Consider the following 14,634-nt stretch of genomic DNA (forward strand, 5'->3'; position numbering starts at 1 on the left):
CCACAGCCAGTCCCCAATCCCTGACCCAGGCTTTGCTCCAAGCAGCTCCCATCCCTGACCTGGCCTTGCTCCACCCAGCTCCCCATCCCTGACCCAGGCCTTGCTCCACCCAGCTCCGCATCCCTGACACAGGCTTGCTCCCAATGCCAGCCCCCCATCTCTGACCTTGGCCTTGCTCAGCCAACTCCCCATCCCTGACCCAGGCCTTGATCCCACAGCCATCCCTGATCCAGGCCTTTCTCCACCCAGCTCTCCATCCCTGACCCTGGCCTTGCTCCCACAGCCTGTCGCCCATCCCTGAAGCAGGACTAGCTCCACCCAGTTCTCCAACCCTGACCCAGGCCTTGCTCCCACAGCCAGCTCCTTATCCCTGACCTTGGTCTTGCTCCCACAGCCAGTCCCCCATCCCTGACCCTGGCCTTGTTCCACCCAGCTCCCCATCCCTGATGCTGGCCTTGCTCCACCCAGCTCCCCATCCCTGACCCAGGTCTTGCTCCCAGTGCCAGCCCCCCATCCCTGACAAAGGCTTGCTCCCAAAGTCAGCCCCCCATCTCTGACCTTGGCCTTGCTTCACCCAGCTCCCCATCCCTGACCCAGGCCTTGATCCCACAGCCAGCCCCCAATCCCTGACCCAGGCCTTGCTCCACAGCCAGCCCCCCATCCCTGACCCAGGCCTTGCTCTACCCAGCTCCCCATCCCTGACCCAGGCTTGCTCCCACAGCCAGTCCTTCATCCCTGACCCTGGCCTTATTCCACAGCCAGCTCCCCATCCCTGACCCTGGCCTTATTCCACAGCCAGCTCCCCATCCCTGACCTTGGCCTTTCTCCTCCCAGCTCCCCATCCCTGACCTTGTCCTCGCTCCACCCAGCTCCCTATCCCTGACCCAGGCCTTGTTCCCACAGCCAGTCCTTCATCCCTGACCCTGGCCTTGCTCCCACAGCCAGTCCCCCATCCCTGACCCTGGCCTTGCTCCCACAGCCAGCTTCTCATCCCTGACCCTGGCTTTATTCCCACAGCCAGCTCCCCATCCCTGACCTTGGCCTTGCTCCATCCAGCTCCCCATTCCTTACCAAGGCCTTGTTCCCACAGCCAGTCCCCCATCCCTGACCCAGGCCTTGCTCCACCCAACTCTCCATCCTTGACCCTGGCCTTGCTCTACAACCAGTCTCCCATCCCTGATGCAGGCCTTGCTCCACCCAGCTCCCCATCCCTGACCCAGGCCTTGCTCCCACACCCACCTCCCCATCCCTGACCTTCGCTTTGCTCCACCCAACTCCCATCCCTGACCCTGGTCTTGCTCCCCCAGCCAGTCCTCTACCCTGACCATGGCCTAGTTCCCACTCCCAGCTCCCCATCCCTGACTTTGGCCTTGCTCCACCCAGCCCCCCATCCCTGACCCTGGCTTTGCTCCCACAGCCAGCTCCCCATCCCTGACCTTGGCCTTGCTTTACCCAGGTTCCCATCCCTGATCCTGGCCTTGCTCCCACAGCCAGCCCCCCATCCCTGACCCAGGACTTGCTCCCACAGCCAGGCCCCTGCCCTGACCCTGGCCTTATTCCACAGCCAGCTCCCCATCCCTGACCCTGGCCTTGCTCCACCCACCTCCCCATCCCTGACCTTGGCCTTTCTCCTCCCAGCTCCCCATCCCTGACACTGGCCTTATTTCCACACCCAGCCCCCGATCCCTGACCCAGGCCTTGTTCCCACAGCCAGTCCTTCATCCCTGACCCTGGCCTTGCTCCCACAGCCAGTCCCCCATCCCTGACCCTGGCCTTGCTCCCACAGCCAGCTTCTCATCCCTGACCCTTGCCTTATTCCCACAGCCAGCTCCCATCCCTGACCTTGGCCTTGCTCCACCCAGTCCCCCATCCCTGACCCAGGCCTTGCTCCACCCAACTCTCCATCCCTGACCCTGGCCTTGCTCTACAACCAGTCTCCCATCCCTGATGCAGGCCTTGCTCCACCCAGCTCCCCATCCCTGACCCAGGCCTTGCTCCCACACCCAGCTCCCCATCCCTGACCTTGGCCTTGCTCCACCCAGCTCCCATCCCTCACACAGGTCTTGCTCCCACAGCCAGTCCTCTGCCCTGACCATGGCCTAGTTCCCACTCCCAGCTCCCCATCCCTGACCTTGACCTTCCTCCACCCAGCTCCCCATCTCTGACCTTGGCCTTGCTCCACCCAGCTCCCATCCATACCCAGGTCTTGCTCCCACAGCCAGTCCCCTGCCCTGACCATGGCCTTTTTCCCACACCCAGCTCCCCATCCCTGACCTTGGCCGTGCTCCACCCAGCCCCCCATCCCTGACCCTGGCCTTGCTCCCACAGCCACCCCCCTGCCCTACCCAGCTGGTGAGTCTGTACCTCGGGCGGTCGCACTTCCTCTGGAAATAGCCTGCCACCATGAGCTGGCTGGAGGAAAATGTTCGCGAGGTTCTTCAGGCAGTGGACGCTGGGGACCCCACTGTGGAGGCTTGTGTGAACAGGTGAGATGCTGGGTATTCGTGCAGGTCAGCCCCTCCTGCCCTCTCTGGGCACCCTCTGATGTTAGATGCTGTGGGCCAGAGTGGTTTCATGTCTACTGCTGCTGGCATAGCCCTGCTCTCCTGTGGGTGAGCATGTAGACCCCAAGGCTGCTACCACTGTCCAGGTGGGATTGAAGGTGTGGCATGGGTCTGCCCATATTCTGTCCTGCCTACTGCTGTGCGCCTGGTTCTCACATCTGCTATAGCAGGTGCCAGGCTCACACCTGCTGGCAGAGATAGCAGCAAGCAGCAGCCCTGGCCCACTTCCACCCATGGTCTGGCCTTTGGCCCTGTTAGCATTGTAGTCTGGGACTGCTGTGGCCAGGCTGGGTAGTACAGTGAGGACTCTGTGGTCTGTGCTGGCCAGGAGTCTCCCCTAACTGCCCAGAGGAAGCCCTCTGCTGTTTAAGTAAAATTGAAGAAATGATGGGAGAGTGGGGGCCCTGGAACCCTGGCCCTCACAGCCAATATTCACTGTGCACTCATCTGTTCTCCACACTAGAGGGGATGTTTTAATGGGCAGGAGCACGTTCTGCTGCCTGTGAAGCTTCTCTGCCCCACCCTATCCAGCAGGGGCAGGCCCTGTGCCGCAGCTGTAGTGACACTCGGGTCCTTCAGAGACTCACTCAGCACACCATGGACTGACTGTCTGGCTGTCTGGGGGTGAAGCTGGAGATCCTTGGGAGATGGAGACCTGCCAGGGAGGAAGGGCTTAGCAGTTTTCAGGGTGGGCACTGGTTAATCTGCTGCTGTTTGCCCTGGCCTCAGGTGGAAGATGCTCTACCAGCGTGCACCCAGAAACATCCATCGCCATGTGATCCTCTCGGAGATCAGGGAGGCTGTTGCTGCGCTTCCCCCGGTAAGGAGGATGGCGTAATGGTGGGCTGTGTGACCGTTCCCCTCCTGCTCCTGGCAGCCCACAGGCAGGACGGTGGGTGAGGCCAAAGGGGGTATATGTACCTTCCCTCAGCCTACTGGGGTGCTGGTCAATCCAGGAGCAGCTGGACCCATAGTCTTGGCCCCACTTGCCTTGCTGGTGGCCAGGCCTGCATGCAACACTGCTGAGAGCAGGCTGCTGCTGTGGGGAAACCTCAAGGGCACCACAGGTATGTAGGAAGAGGCAGGTCAGGGCGGCCAGGACAGGGGGTCCCTTGGGGCCCTCGACACCACTAATTTACCTAAGCTGCTCTGCTGATCCTTAGGACAGCACTGCCAACCTCTTCTGGCCAGGAAGGCTTGTTCTGATGAGTAGTGACAGTGTGGTGCTGGCGGGAGAGGGTAGAGAGGCCCGACAGGGCTGTGCCGGCTTTGTGTGACTTGTGGTTCAGCCCGTGCTGTGTGGCTTGGGCACCACAGTGAGTTTGATCATGGAATGCGTGGGCACTTCCTGTGTGCCTGACCTTTCCCACCATGCCTCTGCCCAGGGGCAGAAAGCCAAGCCCATTCCCTTTCTCTGTTGAGTGACCTGCCCCAGAAGGCTCTAGCATCACTGTTTCTCCCCTTTCTAAAGGATGTGACCACACAGTCTGTGACGGGGTTTGACCCTCTGCCTCCCCTGGATACCATCTACTCCTACGTCAGACCAGAGAGGTAATGCCCTCACCCCCACTGTGCTTGTGCAGACCCAGGTCAGTGCCTCAGGGCTCCCCGGGGCTCGATGCCCACCGAAGGCAGCCCAGAAGGCCAGCGGTCAGCCACAGGGAAGAGGGAGCAGCAGTGACACTCAGGACACAGCTGCCTTTGCACATATCCACCCAACTCTGAGCGTTTCTTTCCAGATTTTGTAGCAGGTACTAGAAACGCAGTGGGAAGCAGAATAAGAAGCCACTCGGCCTGTGGTCAGCTGCCGTGGTAGGAACAGATGAGAATTGTAGAACCTAGAGATAAGGGTAAGGTCCAAAGTGCACCGAGTGATACCCAGAGCAGCAGGAAGGCAGCAAGAAGGCCCGTGAGGCTGGGCAAGGAGAGTGGGTTGGTGGGACAGAAAATGACAAAGAAACACATCAGAGCCCGCCTACAGGCTGCCCCCAGAGTGTGGGCAGCTTTCAGAGCCAACAAGAGCCCTTTCACCTTTACTTCTGGTGTTAGGGCCACACTCAGGGCTGAGACCAGGAGGATCACAAGTTCAAGGCCAACAGCTTAGCAAGACCCTTTCTCAAAATCAAAAGGGCCAGGGTTTAGCTCAGTGGCAGAGCACTAGCCTAGTATGTGTGACCTGGGTTCCATCCTGGCAGGGGAAAAATGTGCTGAGGAGCTGCTTGTCTGGGGTAAGCCCCAGAGCTGCTGGCAGCCCTCCCTTTTAAGGCAGGCTGCCTTCCAGCCCCACCTTTCCCCACCAACTTTGTAGAAGTTATAATGGGACTGTGTGTTCACAGTGAAGCCCATTGTGTCAAGTTCCCCAGTAGCTCAGGAGGAGGTCATTAGTCAGCGGTACAGAGGCACCTTGCTCTGCTCTCTGCCCACATGGGCTTTATCCTCCTCAGAGCATGGGTGTGGCCCTGGCATCCAGCAGACAGTGGCCGTGGCGTCCCCTGCCTGTGGCTCTGTTCTCTGCTGGCCTGGTGCTGAAGGAAGTGTGCACCTGCGGCCCTTTTCTGTTTTGTGGTGCTGGAGATTGAACCTGGATGCTCTACCCCTGAGCTGCAGCCCCAGCACTTTTTTAAATGTTGGGGCCATCTTGCTGATTTGCCCAGGTTGGCTTTGAACTCATGATCCGCCTACCTCAGCTTCCCAAGTCACTGGCACAGGCATGGCCACCACGCCCAGTGAGACTGCAGTTCTTCTTGGAAACAAGGCCTGTCCATGGCAGAGGACAGGCTGGCTGTGGTCATTTCACAGACTAGGCTCCTTGAAGAGCCACCCCCGGGCCCCTTCCTTTCCTTCCCAGTTGTCCTTGGGTGTCCATGGCCCCTCCCCAAGCTGGATCCTGACCTGCGTTGGGAGGAGTCAAGGGGAGTCTAGCTTTGTTTTATGACTTCTCTTGACTTCCTGTTTCAGGTTAAGTCCTGTCAGCCATGGAAACATGGTTGCCCTCTTCTTCTGGTCACTGTTGCCAAATTACACTGTGGAGGTAGGTTGGGCACGTCTCAGCTTCTGTGCTGAGTGGTTCAAGCCAGTCATCTGCATGCAGATGTCCAGCGTCAGCACCATGCTGGGCAGTGCAGGAGCAGGCCCGACAGATCCTGGGAGCCGCAGGGCTGCTCGGCCCCCTGCCTCGCACTGGCCTGGGTAGACATGTGCCTTTGGTTTTTCAGAGCTTCATGTCCTCGACAGGGACCTGAGGAGGGTCCAGGTCCCATGCTGGGGTGCAGGCTGCCATGGCTTGATGACGCATCTCCCTGCTTGGGCCCCAGGTCCCCAGTCCCAGCACAGAGAGGCCCTGCTCAGACATGTCTCGCTGCTGCAGGGGGAGAGGCCAGAGGAAGGAGTGCCTGGGGGTCTGAACCACAACCAAGGCTTGAACCGGTTGATGCTGGCTATACGAGACATGATGACCAACTTCCACTTCAATGACCTGGAGGCGTCGCAGGAGGACAACCCCGAGGGGGAGGGGGACTGGGACTGAGCCACTTAGGCTGCTGCACCCAGCACTGTGTAATTGTGTTCCTGATTCTGTTCTGGTCTGGATTGACCAGTCCCCTGAAGTAGAAGTGTGGGATGTACCGTCTGCCATGTCTTCTGTTCCCTGCAAACATGGATGGGTTTCTTCCCTGCTGCGGGGGCTCCTCCTCCAACACTCAACTCCACCTCAGCACTCAGGAGTCCAGAGCCAGCCCTGGCCCATGTGCGGCCCACACCAGAATCTGGAACACAGGGCTCCAGGGGGATCCCTGGTGGTGTGGGATCTCCAGGCTTGTATTGAGAAGAGATGTCTACATGGCTGGCCTTCAGGCCACAGCCCAGTTCTTTTCGAGCAGTTGGGGATAATGTGGGGGGGTCCCTCAGCTGGACACTGCAGCCTCTCCAAACTTTCGAGTTTTGAACTTTCTGAGCACACATTCTACCTTGGAGCTACAGCCCCAGCCCGGTACTGTATTAGGAAACTGGAGGGCTGAGACAAAGCTGAGGGGTAGAGCACTGGGCTGGCATGTACAAGGCTCCGGACCCCATCCCCAGCATAGGAGGGAAGGAAGGCAGGAGGGAGAGGAGGAGACAGGGAGAGAAGGAAGGAAGCTGGGAAGCTTCAGGGGCAGTGTCCGGAGGTGAAGGAGAAGCCCAAAAAGCAAGTTTAGGAAGAAAGTTGTTGAGGGTAGATTGGGGGTATAGGAAAAGTTAATGGACATTTGTTCTGGGGATAACTGGGAGCTCCAATAAGACCCCTAGGTTGGCTCACAGCTGGCCACACAGCCAGGGCACACCAGAGCCTCAGTGTCATTGTGCCTAACCACTGGAGGGACAGATCATGTGACCCAAGACAGGCATGTTGGCCACACCTGTAATCCTGTAATCCCAGCAACTGTGGAGGCTGAGGTCAGGGCTAGGGATGTAACTCAGGGATACCATGTTTTTCAGTCCCTAGTAACCAACAGAGGAATATCCTGTCTAGTTCTGGAAGGGTCAGGAAATTGAGGGGTTGTGAACTGTGCCAGTTCTCTCCTGGGCCCCCTTCACAGTGCTGATCTTCTGCCCCAAGAGGGGCCATGAAGAGGCACAGTCCCAAATTTCAATGTTGGCCTAACGGGGTTTGGTAGGGGATTGCACCCATCTTCAAGTTGGGCAGCACCCAAGCTTCCACAGCTGGGGTGGTCTGTGGGGGCAATGTACTGAGAAAGGGTTTGTTCTCTGAAAATGACAGGCAAGCAGGGTACCTTTCCTCTTCCTGCCTTCAATCCAGATATGTGATATCTGGAGCCGCAGCAGTGATCCTGCATCCAGGAGCCAGGGAACTCTGAAATGGATGGCCAGCACTCTAGCATTAAAGCAGAGAGAAGGGCCCTGGGCTCGAGGGACCCGCTCAGCTGCAGGCCTGCTTCCTGAGGCCCTGAGCCCACAGCACCTCATGGTGCACTTGGGCTTAAGCAGTGCTACAGCTGAGCACGCTTCTAGAGTTGCTCACATCTCTGAACAGCCATGAAGGCCTAGCTGCCAAGCAGGCCTGGCTCGTCTTTGGACCACTTGGCCTCAGCAGGAGGACCTGTGTGATGGGCAGGGTGGCTGACCAGCTGTGGCCTTTCTCACCGAGCTAGACAAGGTGGGCACCCAGGAGCAAACCTCCCTGTCACCTTCCAGACAGGGACTTCATAGGAGGCTGACATTGCCAAGATGTGGCCAACGCCCTTCCTGAGAAGCTGTGCTTGAGCATGAGGGTCAGGTAGTGGCCCCACTCTCCCCGTGTGGGGAAGGCCTGTCAATCCTCAACACCACATAAAAATAAAAAATAAACATATTGTGTCCACCTAAAAAAATAATAAAAAATAAATATTTAAAGAAGAAGGCACCTCCTCTGAAGTCCCTCTGCAGTGCTCAGGCAGGTGCTGGTCTGGGCTGCAGACCCTCAGCCCTGGTGTGTCACCTCCTCCTCTTACCCCACAGGTCAGAGTGGGGCCGGCAACAACTGGGCCAAGGGCCACTACATGGAGGGCGCAGAGCTGGTGGACTCGGTCCTAGATGTGGTGCACAAGGAGTGCGAGAACTGCGACTGCCTGCAGGGCTTCCAGCTGACCCACTCACTGGGCGGCGGCATGGGCTCGGGCATGGGCCCGCTGCTCATCAGCAAGGTGCGAGAGGAGTACCCTGACCACATCATGTGTGGCATGGGTCTGCCATGGTGCCCTTCTCTCTTGCATAACCTCCCAGCTTTGGAGTGCAGGAAGCCCGTCTGAAGGTGAAGATATTCTGCCCCTGACAAGTTGCATCTTCCAAAGAAGGCCACAGACGGGCTTCCACACCACAGGCCAGGCCACAGCCCTGCCACTCTCACCAAGAGAGTCTAACCCCTTCCTCTAGAACTCAGAATGGCCTTTTGTAAGAATAGCTGCAAAAACAAAACAACAACAAATACACCAAAGAGAATGTGTACGGAGCTCCAGGTTGGGGTCCCCATCTGGGATAGGCACGTCTGGGTGGACATGATAAAAGGGTTCCTGTTTGATGCCAGTGGTTTGGGGTGGCCTTCTGGGTTAGTCAGCTTTTCCTCCCAATGACCAAAATGTCCAAGAAGAATTTTGAGGAGGAAAAGTTCATTTTGTTTCATGGTTTCAGGGTTCAGTCCCTGATCGGTCAACTCCATTGCTCTGGACCTGAACTGAGGCAGGACATCACGGAGGAAGGGCCTAGCAGAGGGAAGCCAGGAAGGAGAGAGAGGGCAGGAGGAGCTTGGAACAAGATCTACAACTCTCCAGCCCTGCCCCACCGGGCTAGTTATCACCAGGAGCCCATCAAATTGCTAATCTGACTAGGTCACCATTTTACAATCAAATCATCCATCTCACCTCCTGCAGACCTCATGTGCATACCATAACAGCTGCTATATGGGGATGGACAGCCACTTTGTGCAGAAAGGAAAAGCAGAATTATAGTTTGTTTTTCAAAGTTAAAGCAGAAGGGACTTCCTCATCACGAACACAACTGGTGTGGTGAGGCTCCAGAAAACTGTCCTAGTCTCAGGTTCAGTTGTGTTGTGTGGATCTGTTTTGAGCAGGCATGTGGAGTTACTCGTGAGCTTAGCCCCCTCCCCTAAGACAATCACCTCCTATAACTTTCTTTTCTTTTTTGAGATATGGTCTCCTTGTGTTGCCCAGGCTGGTCTTGAACCCCTGGGCTCAAGAGATCCTCCCTCCTCAGTCTCCTGAGCAGCTGAGACTACAGGTCAGAACCACCACCACAGCATTTTTGCAATTTTAATGTAACATCAGCAGTGTCTTTTTAAGTGGTGAAGAAGAAAGAACTCCAAGTACCACACCATAACAAACAGGTGGGTGGGTCACAACTCTATGTGGGGAGAGAAGATCCAATTGCAACTGGTGAATGGAATGTACCAGTTCTGATGCCACGCAGGATCTGGGCTAAGTCAAGGCACCCTTCTACACAGCTCTGCCCCAGCACAGCTGCCTCCGCCCCCGTGCTGAGTGGAGCTCAAGTGCCGTTTGGTACACTCAAGCACATGGACAGCTCACTCCTGGTCACTGCGAGTGAAGGATATGGACAACAGGCCTCAGGGAACTTCCCTTACTGTCCCCCACCTGCCCTCCTGCCCTGTCCTAAATGAGCTGGCCACCAGAACTCCTTCCACGACCTGGCGGTGCTAAGCCCTATAAAACCCAGCCCTTTATTGCGGCCTGCCACAAATTTCCCCTCAGAAGTATGGTCCATGGAGGTCTGCCTCCATTCTCTTCTTCTTTTTGTATTCTTCCATGTGCTTTCAGTGAGAGTGGTGGCCAAGAGGGGTGGGGACAGAGAGCACCTCTGTTCCTCTTCTCTTCTGTTCCCACTCACTGCAGGTCAGATGGGTGTCCAAAAGGGACTGATGTAGCTGCCACACTGTACAACTCCAGGTGGTCATAACTGAAGGAGAGAAGAGTGCCCCTGGAGTTGCACATGCACAAACTGTGCCGCTGCCTGCAGTCTGGGAGAATGGTAGCTCAAAGATGGTGAAGAGGCAGCTGGGCATCTCTCATCTGCACCCGTGACTGAAATGCCTTTGACTAGTTCTGCTTTGATAAATCTGCTTCCAAGATAAAGAATGACCACTTTTCCACAGAGCTTTCTCTTTGTGAAGCTCTCTCCTAGGACTGTACACATACACCTCCCTGAACCTTCCCAACCTGCGCATGCTGCCCTGAGCAACTTTGGTCTGTCTCCCAGAGTTCCCAACACACCATAAATAAACAGACCATCAGAGAGGCCAGTGGAGCTTTACCCTGCTGCCATACAACAGGAACGAGCTTGACTCCTCTTTACTAGCTTGAGATACACTGTTTTGGCTGACCATATGTAAGTCCCCTCCTTCTGACCCAAACTGCAAGAATCCTGGACATGCTGACCACAGCTTCTGTGAGTGAGTCCCCCAATAAATTGTGCTCTGTACTACCCTAGACCTGGCTGCCTCTTTGTGGTCTTCTGACACCTCCTGGACAGTTCTCCCACTACAGGACTCAGTTTTTCCTTTGTCTGCATTTCACAGAGAATATGAGTAGGCTCTTTGCTATCTTGTCCTGAGTCTTGGTGAAGGTTGTGTGTCTCCCCTCTGGGCTTACAGTGGCCAAACATCTGCTTCCTCCAGAGCACCTTCACCAATAAGAGCTGCAGCTTTGCTCCTATGGCCGAGGTGAGCCAGTACTCCTTGGCCACCTGTGCCTTTATTGTTCTGATTTTGAGACCAATCACTTCCTACCCCCTTACCCACCCTTCAGACCCACAAGCACCAGTGTATAGTGTGGGCTATGTGACAGGATGGAGAAGGGTCAGGGAGGGGAACCTGGCACCTACTAGCCCTCTCAGACATCTCTGTCTCTTGCAAAATTTCCCCCTCTGGGGGACTTCACCTAGCATTGTACTAGTGCTCCCCTCCTCCAGTGGGTGGCCATGGCCATTATTACCCATGGAAAACTGTAGCCCTGATGCTGACCTTTTCCATTCTTAGGAGCAGGATGATTGTCCGAAAACGAAGATTAACGAAAACAGAAAACACTGGGCTCACCAAGGTCACACTCAGAGTTAACTGAAACTGGCCAGCATGTCTCAGAAAGGGGGAGAATAAGTGTCCAGGCCCTCCTGGCATCCCTGCCGTAGCCACCTGGATTACCCCTGACTGCAGGGTAGGCGGAACCCAGGGGAGTCTTCACCTACAGACAGTGGCTTTTAGAGAGGGGAAGGTGGGGGAGAGCTAGCAGACAGAACTGAAAAGAGGAAGGAGGCTTCTGAAAACAGGAGCATAAATGGGGTGGGGGTAGGAGGGATGGGGTTCATAGGTTTGGGACCACCTGGCTCTTGGAGAGAAAATGTACACACTTTGTGAAATATCCCTTTCCTACCTGTTCTGATCCATTCTCCATGAATCAGCATCAGAGGGATTTGTGGGTTTTTTTTTTGTATTGAGAATTGGATCCTAGGGTGCTTTATATTGAGCCATATCCCATGTCCTTTTTCATTTTGAAACAGGGCTTTGCTAAGTTGCTGATGCTGACCTCAAACTTGTGATCCTCCTTCCACAGCCACCCAAGTAGCTGGGATTACAGGCATGGCCACCACGCTGAGCTTCACATAATTTTTTAAAAATAAAGTCATAATGGGGTGATGTGGTGCACACCTATACCCACAGCTACTTGGGAAGATAAAGTGGAAGAATCCCATTAGAGGTCAGTCTGGGCCACTTAGTGAGACCCTGTCTTAAAATGAAAAATAAAATTAAAAGGGTTGGGGGTTTAGCTCAGTGGCAGAGTGACCCTGAATTCAGTCCAAAGTACTAAACCAGTCAACCATGCCACTTTACCAGACTCTTCCAGCAGAGACAATGACGACAGTGATGTTAAAGACACTGAGAGTGACCAGATGCCAGTAAGAATGGCATAACCACAATGAGAGAATTTTTAAGTTTCTTAGAAAATTGAACACACTCCATATGATCTACCTATTCTGCTGCTGAGCATTTTGCCTAGGAGAAATAAAGGCGTATGTCCACACAAAGACTTGCACACAAATGTTCTAGCAGTTTTATTTGTAATATCAAACAGTGGCAACAGCCCAGATGTTTATCAATAGCAATTAAAAGAGTCAACAACTGCTCCCTGCACAACATGAATGAGTCTCAAAGTAACTACTGAGTGAAAGAAGTTACACAAAAATAAGTACGTACTGTATGAATCCATTTCTAGGAAATTCTAGAAAAGGCAATATAGTGACAGAAAGTAGAACAGTGGTTGTCTGTAGATAGGGGCAGAAAAGGGCACAAAGAACATTTGAAGGCAACAAAAATTAGGTTTTCTACCTTATTTGTGATAATAATTTCTCAGGTTCACATATATGTCAAAATGCATCAAATTGAATACTTATAATGTGCAGTTTATTATATGCCAATTGTATCTCAATAAAGAAGAGATAATAGATTTCAGAGGCTTCCATCCCACAAGTCAAAGCCAACATGTCTATAGCTGGCCCATCATCCCTCCATCTTAAGCCCTGTCCTCCCGCCTTCTCTTGGCACAAACTCTAGCTGCAGAAGCTGCTTTTGGCTCCACAAGCACACCATGCTGCCAGCTCCTCAAGGCCTCTGTGTTGGCAGTTTCTCTTCTGGATGCTTCTCTCCTGCTTACCCTTGGGATCTTGACTGGAGAATCTGGTCTTCTAGCCCCTCATCCCAAGTGCCACCTCCTCAACCTTCTTGGTGCTCAATACATCCCTGATTAGTTTGCTTCTTTGCTTATTGTCTGTCTGCCCTCCTGGGTTCTGGGATCTTGTCTGTCTTCTCAGCACCATATTCTGGTGCTCAGTCAGAACATGGTACACAGTTGGTGCTCAATAAATGCATTGTTGAATGAGTGGAGCTATGGTCATGACATATACTAGAGAGAGGCGGACCTTAAATTGTGAGTCAAGTATGGGGTCGTCTTTGCTCTCCTTAGAGCTGGACCAGGACCCACTACTTGCACAAACACAGGCTCAGGTCAACAGTTGGTACTAATATGTGGTTATGGAATGGGCTGCCTGCTAAGCGCACTGTCTTCCTCTCAGCCCAGGCCTTGCCTGGGCATTCAACCCTTCTTCAGTCCAGGGCCCAGGACCAGTGAAGGAAGACAATAGATAGCTCGCCTGCAGCTCCTAGCTTCTGGTGGTAGTGGGAGGACAGACAATAAATGAAAACACACAAGATGGGGGCACCAGTCAGTGCTGGAGCTGAGCATGAGGGAAGGACACCAATACAGGAGGAAGCCGTGGAGAAGCCTTGGAAGCCAGGGCTGAGGGTGCGGCCTGGCCTGTTGGGAATCAAGGAGAGAGACTGGCGAGGGAGCCCTGAGGTGGAATCTGGAACAGGCTTCTTTCTCCCAGGATGGCTTTGGCTGCTGAGCTGAGAATGGACTTGGGAGGAAAGGGGTTGGGGACAGGTGCAGCTGCCATTAAGGGTGGTACAGCTTTGAAGAGGCTGAGTGCCCACTTGGACATGTTGAGTGTGAATGGCTTATCAGACATCCCAGTGATGTTAAGAAGAGCACTGGATGTCAGCCTCCGAGTCATGAGGAGTGAGTGAGGCATCACTGGGGAGCCATTGACAGAGTTGTTTCTTAGAGTCACCTGCTGAAGGCATCCAGAAAAGGAGTGAGCAAGCACAGAAGGGGTAAAAGGATCCAGGGCAGAGTCAGAGCACTTCAGGGTCAAGAAGCAGGAGACCTGAAGGAGCAGCTGGTAGGGTGGGTGAGCAGGGAAAGGTGCCCCCTGAAGGTCTCTCTGTTCATTCTTCTTTGCTGTGGCCCAGTCCTGGGCTTGCCATAGGACCATAAGGGCAGGCAGGAGAGAAGCAGGGAGAAGGGCCAGGTGGAAAAGAGTCTTCAGGACAGGGCCAGGGAGGGACAATCAAATCATCAGACCAGCAGCCTTAGAATCCCAGCTCAGTGAATTCCCCTCCAGTATGAACAGGTCTGGAGAGGATGAGCACAAGGCACCAAGTCACCCAGAGCTGGGTGGCAATTTTGCTTCACTCCTTATTGGTGATGTGATCTTTGTGAAGTTGATGAGCCACCCCACCTGTAGACCACCCACCTCCAGGCTTGGATAGGGTTAAAAGAGGTGGTCTGGAGTTCCCACTTGGGAGCCCCCAGTTATAGGCTCTAAAATCATGGTGCCCTCTTTGAGCAAAGTGACCATTTCCAGAGTCTTTCCACAGAGACCAGAAACAGGGGCACCATGCCCCACAGCTGCCCTCCTCTGTCTCAGTTCCTCCCTGCAGGGATAAAGCTTATCCCTGAGCTGGGGGGCAGGACTGTGAGCTGGAGCAACCCTGCTTCTGTCTACAAACACCCAGAAAGCAGTAGTAACTCCAGCCTCTGCGGCAGAGGCTGTCTCCCACTGCTGCTGCACTGAACAGCCCCAGCCTCCCTGGGTCGAGGATGGACTTGAGAGGAAACTGGGGTAGATGAGTGAAGCTACCTGCTCACCAACAGAGAAGACCAACGAGGTC

At 54.7% G+C, this 14,634-nt stretch overlaps 1 pseudogene; it reads left to right on the top strand.

Annotated features, from left to right (window-relative positions):
* LOC144373573 (ribosome quality control complex subunit TCF25-like) overlaps nt 1-6,796 on the top strand; it is a 28,362-nt pseudogene extending 21,566 nt beyond the window's left edge.
* The last annotated feature ends 7,838 nt before the right edge of the window (nt 6,797-14,634 follow it).

Source organism: Ictidomys tridecemlineatus, unplaced genomic scaffold, assembly GCF_052094955.1.
Source record: "Ictidomys tridecemlineatus isolate mIctTri1 unplaced genomic scaffold, mIctTri1.hap1 Scaffold_4377, whole genome shotgun sequence".
Taxonomy (NCBI): Eukaryota; Metazoa; Chordata; class Mammalia; order Rodentia; family Sciuridae; genus Ictidomys; species Ictidomys tridecemlineatus.